General features: G+C 37.7%; 1 pseudogene; it reads right to left on the minus strand.

Moving 5' to 3' along the window:
* LOC100399422 (N-acetyllactosaminide beta-1,3-N-acetylglucosaminyltransferase 2-like) overlaps positions 1 to 5,467 on the minus strand; it is a 114,936-nt pseudogene extending 109,469 nt beyond the window's left edge.
* Between the last annotated feature and the right edge of the window lie 533 nt (positions 5,468 to 6,000).

Raw genomic sequence — 6,000 nt, forward strand, 5'->3', positions numbered from 1 at the left:
ACAAGTTGTTCCAGTACTATGGCGAATAACTAGTGAGAGTAGGTATCCTTCTTCAGATCTCAGAAGAAAAGCTTTCCATTTTTCCCCATTCATTTTGATACTGTGTGTCTCATGGATTTTACTATGATAAGGTATGTTTCTTCTTTACCCAGTTTTTTGAGGATTTTTAGCATGAAGGAATGTTCAACTTTATCAAATGTATTTTCAGCATCTATTGAAATGATAATATGGAGTTCATCCTTCACTATGTTGATAACTTGTATCACATTGATTGATTTGTTTATGTTGAACCATCCTTGCACCCCTGGGATAAATCCCACTTGGTCATAATGAATGACCTTTTTAACATGTTGTTCAATTTAGTTTTTTAGTATTTTGTTGAGGATTTTTGTATATATATTTATCAGAGATATTCGCCTGGAGTTTTCTCTTTTTGTGATGTGTCATCGTCTGGTTTTGGTATCAGGTAATACTCGCCTGGTAGAATGAGTTAGGAAGTAATCCCTCCTATGTTTTTTGGAATAGTTTGAGTAAGATTGGTATGAGTTTTTCTTTAAATATTTGGTAGAATTCAGCAATGAAGCCATTGAGTCATGGACAATTCTTTACTGGAAGTGCTTTACTATGGCTTCAATGTCATTACTTCTTATTTGTTCAGGTTTTGGATTTATTCATGTTTAAGTATGAGTAGGTTGTATGTGTATAGGAATTTGTTTATTTATTCCCTGTTTTCCAATTTATTGGCTTGTAGTTGCTCATAGTAGCCTCTAATAATCCTGTGAATTTCTGCAATATTGGTTATAATGTCTCCATTTTAATCTGCAATATTTGGGTTTTCTCTCTTTTTTCCTTATTCTGGCTAAAGGTTTGTCAATAGTGGTTATATTTTCACAAAACTAACATTTTGATTTCATTGATCTTTTATGCTGTTTTCTGTTTCAATTTCATTTATTTCTCCTCTGATTTTACTATTTCTTTTCTTCTACTAATTTTGGGTTTGGTTTGCTCTTGATTTTCTAGTTCTTTAGGATGTATCATTAAGTTGTTTATTTGAGATTTTTATACATTTTTGATGTAGGCACTATAAACTTTCTTCTTAGTACTGCATTTGTTGTATTCTGTCAGTTTTACTACACTATGTTTCTATTATCATTTGTTTCAAAAAATTAAAAAACTTTCCTTCTTAATTTCTTCATTGACCCACTGGTCATTCAGAATAATGTTGTTTAATTAACATGGGTTTGTATAGTTTCCAAAATTCCTTCTGTTATTGATTTCTAATTTGATTCCATTGTAGTCAGAGAAGATAATTGACATAATTTCAATTATTTTGAATTTCTTAAGGCATCTTTTGTGGCCTATCATATGGTCTGTCCTTGAGAATGATCTATGTGCTGAGCAAAACAATGTTTATTATGCAGCCATTGGAAGAAATTTGGAAGAAATATTCTTTAAATATCTATTAGATCCATTTGGTCTATAGTATAGATTAAGTCTGATTTTCTTTTTAATTTTCTGACTGGAAGACCTGTCTAATGATGAAACCGAGGTGTTGAAGCCTCCAGCTATCATTGTATTGGAATCTCTCTTTCTTTAGTGCTAATAATATTTGCTTTATATATGTGAGTCCTCCAGTGTTTGGTGCATATATATTTAAAATTGTCATATTTTCTTGTTGAATCGACTTCTTTATCATTATATAGTGACCTTCTTTGTCTTATCTTATAGTTTTTGTGTCGAAATCTATTTTGCCTTATATATAGTATAGCTACTCCGGTTCTTTTTTTGTTTGTATCCTTTGGCATGAAATATCTTTTTCACCCCTTTGTTTTAGTCTATGTGTGTTTTTTGTAGGAAGCAAATCAATGGGTCATGTTTATTCCTCTGCTCAGCCACTCTTTGTCTTTTCACTGGAGAGTTTAGTCCAATTACATTTAATGTTATTATTGATAAGCAAGGATTTATTCCTGCCATTTTGTTATTTGTTGCCTGGTCATCTGGTCATTTTGAGGTCTTCTCTTTCTTTTCTTTTTTCTTTTCTTTTTTTTTTTTTTTTTTTTGAGACGGAGTTTCGTTCTTGTTGCCCAGGCTGGAGTGCAATGGCGCGATCTCGGCTCACCGCAACCTCCGCCTCCTGGGATCAGGCAATTCTCCTACCACCGCCTCCCGAGTAGCTGGAATTACAGGCATGCGCCACCATGCCCAGCTAATTTTTTTTGTATTCTTAGTAGAGACGGGGTTTCACCATGTTGACCAGGATGGTCTCGATCTCTTGACCTCGTGATCCACCCGCCTCAGCCTCCCAAAGTGCTGGGATTACAGGCATGAGCCACCAAGTCTTCTCTTGCTTATTTATTTTTTTCCTGTCTTACTTTAGCAAAGGTGACTTTCTCTGTCATACTATTAAGTTTCTTGCTTTTTATTTTCTGTGTATACATTGTATGATTTTTTTGTTTGAGGTTACCATGAGACTTGAAAATGCTATCTTACAACCCATTATTATTAGCAAATAACTAAACACTGTTTTCATCAAGAAACAAACAAGAAAAGAAGACTACCTTTAGGTATTTAGTAATTAAACTTTAACATTTCTTGTAGGACAGGTCTGGTGTTGATGAAAAAAAATCATAAAAACTCTATGTCTTAACTTTATTCCCATACTTTTTACATTTTGTAGTTCCTATGTATATCTCATTATACTATTTCTTGAAAATTTGTCTTAGGTGTTATTTTTGCTTAGCTTATCATTTAGTTTTTCCTCTTAAATAAGAGTATTGTACACACCACAGTTACAGTGTTATAATCTTTTTCTATGTACTTATTACTACCAGTGAGTTTTGTTCATTCAGATGATTACTTTTTGCTCATTAAAGTCCCTTCCTTTCTGATTAAAGTATTTCTTTTATCATTTCTTGTAGGACAGATCTGCTGTTGATAAAATCGCTCAACTTTTGTTTTCTGGGAAAGTTTTCATTTATCCTTCATGTTTGAAGGATATTTTCACCACATATACCATTCTAGGGTAAAATTATTTGTTTACCTTTAGCACTTCAAATATATCATGCCATTATCTCCTGGCCTTTAAGGTTTCCAGTGGGAAGTCTGCTGCCAGACATATTGGAGCTGCCTTGTATGTTATTTGTTTCTTTTCTCCTGCTGCTTTTTTGATCCTTTCTTTATTGTTGACATTTGAATATTTATTAAATGTTTTAAGATGGTGTTAGTTGGGCTAAATCTACTCGGTGTTCTATAACTTTCTTGTACTTAGCTATTGATATCTTTCTCTCAGTTCAGGAAATTCTGTTATTATTTATTAAATAAGCTTTCTACCCCTATCTCTCTCTCTCTACTTCCTCTGTAAGGGTAATAACTCTTAAATTTGCCAATTTGAGGTACTTTCTAGAACTTCTAAGTGTGCTTCATTCTTTTTTGTTCTTTTTTTTCTTTTGTATCCTCTGTATTTTTAAATAACCTACCTTCAAGCTTACTAATTCTTTCTTCTGCTTGATCAAATCTGCTGCTAAGACACTCCAGTGAATTCTTCAGTATGTCAATTGCATTTTTCAACTCCAGAATTTCTGCTTGATTCTTTTGAATTATTTTAATCTTTTGGTTAAATTTATATGATAGGATTCTTAATTCCTTCTCTGCATTACCTTAAATTTCTTGAGTTTTCTCAAAACAGCTAATTCAAATACTCCATCTGAAATGTTACATATCTCTGTTTCTCAAGGATTAATATTTCTATGTTGCCTTACTTAGTTCATTTGGTGAAGTTATGCTTTACTGTATGGTCTTGATGCTTATGGATGTTCACTGGTGTCTGGATATTGAAGAGTTGGGTATTTATTGTGGACTTGTTTGTGTCCATCCATTTTGGGAAAACTTTCCAGGTAGTTGAAAGGACTTGAGTTTTGTGATCAAAGATTTTGGTCACTGCAGTTGTATTTTCATTAAATGGGTGCACCCCAAACTCAGGAATGCTGTGGCTTTTGATATTCTTGAATAAGATCCAGAAGAACTCTTTGGATTACACGGCAGAGACTCTTGTTCTCTTCCCTAACTTACTTTCTTCTAAACAGAGTCAGTCTCTCTCTCTCTCTCTCTCTCTCTCTCTCTCTCTCTCTCTCTCTCTCTCTCTCTCTGTTGAGCGGCCTGGAACTGTGGGAGGGGTGACACAAGTGTCCCTGTGGCCACCAATCTTGGGACTCTGCTGGGTCAGACCTGAAGCCAGCATAGTAGTGGGTTGTACTCAAGGCCCATGATAACCACTGCCTGGCTACTGCCTATGTTCACTCAAGGAGCTAAGGCTCTACAATCAGTAACTGATTAAACCAGACAGACTGTGTCCTTTCATTGAGGACAGCAAGTTATCCTTGTCCCAAACAGGTCCAGAGATGCCATCGGAGAGCCACAGCCTAGAGTCAGAAACCTTAGAAATCTACCTAGTGTTCTATTATACTGTGGCTGAGTTGGCACCCAAGCCACAAGACAAAGTCCTTCCCATTCCCACTCTTACCTCTCCTTTCCACAAGTGGAGGAGTTTTTCCCCATGGCCTCCAACCCAAGTTCATGGTAAGTACTGCCTGGCCTGAGACTCTTCCTTCAGGATAGTGGACTCCTCTCTGGGCCAGGGCAAGTCCAGAAATGCTGTTCAAGAGCCAAAGCCTGTAATCAGGAACACCAAGTACCTGTTTGCCGCTCTGTCCTGCTATGGACAAGCTTGTACCTAAGCTGCAAAACAAAACCTCCTTACTCTTCCCTTCTCCTTCTGTCAAGCAAAAGGAGTGCCTCTCCATAGCTACCACAACTGGGAATATGCTGGGTCACACCTGAAGTCTTACCCAAGGCCCATGGCAAGTACTTTGTGGGTACAGAGTCCAAGGGCTCATTAGTCTGCAGGTGTTGAATCCTCCACAGACTGGGTCTTTTCCTTCAAGGTAGTGGGTTCCTTTCTGTCCCAGGATGTGTCTAGAAGCTAGGTCCTAGAATGTTGGTCTCAGTACTATGATGCCCTATCCTACTGTGGCTGAGCTGATATACAGGTTTCAAGACAAAGTCCTCTTTACTATCCCTATCCTCCCCTCAAGTGGAAGAAAGGAGTCTGTCCTGGAGCTGCACTGCCTGGGGTCAGGGGATGGATGGCACAAGCACTTCTTTGGTGTCTCACTGTGTTGCATGCTCTGCTAGTCCACTGGCTCTGAGCCCAGCACAGCCCAGGACTTACCAGGAGTTGCAGTTCTTGTGGCCTAGACCGTCTTTCAAGTTTATGTAGAACCTCAAAGAACTTTAGCTCACAGAGGCAAGGCTTGACAGAACTCAGATTCTGGCCACTGGGATGGGGGCTTTCCCTATGGCTAGTCCTGGTATAGATGTTCCCTTCATGGATACCGGCTGACTTTTGCCTTGTGTTACTTTCTGCTGCGACATGACAGCACTGAGTTCCAATGCAAAGCCCCACAATCATTGTGCTCTTCCTCCCCTAAGAACACAGAATCTCTCTCCACGCTGCATTGCCACTGCTGTGGGAATGTGGGTGGGGTGGCATCAGTGATTCAAAATTGTCTTTCCTACCTTCTTCAGTGCCTCTTTCAGTGGTAGGAATTTAAATCCAGGATTTTTGGTTCTTATGACTGTACATTTTTACATGGATCATTGTACAATTTGGTGCTTCTGCAGGGAGGATGACTGGTGGAGGCTGTATTTGGCCATCTTGCCATCAAGGATTCTTCTCTAAGATTCATGAGACTTAAAAACAGCATTTCACAAATAGTCTCATTGAGTCTCTACTAAAATCTGCCTTGACAACTATATAAAATACCACCACCACTGGTTCCTCCTAACGGTCTCTATATCACTTAACACCTGGTGTAGCATATATTTAATAGGATTTTTATTCATTGTCTGCTTCTCCTTATTAGAATGTAAATTCCATGAGGGCATGCATTATGCCAGCCAGTTTTTTCACTCCTCTATCCCCTCTGTACCTAGCAGAATGGA

Source organism: Callithrix jacchus, chromosome X (assembly GCF_049354715.1).
Source record: "Callithrix jacchus isolate 240 chromosome X, calJac240_pri, whole genome shotgun sequence".
Classification (NCBI taxonomy): domain Eukaryota; kingdom Metazoa; phylum Chordata; class Mammalia; order Primates; family Cebidae; genus Callithrix; species Callithrix jacchus.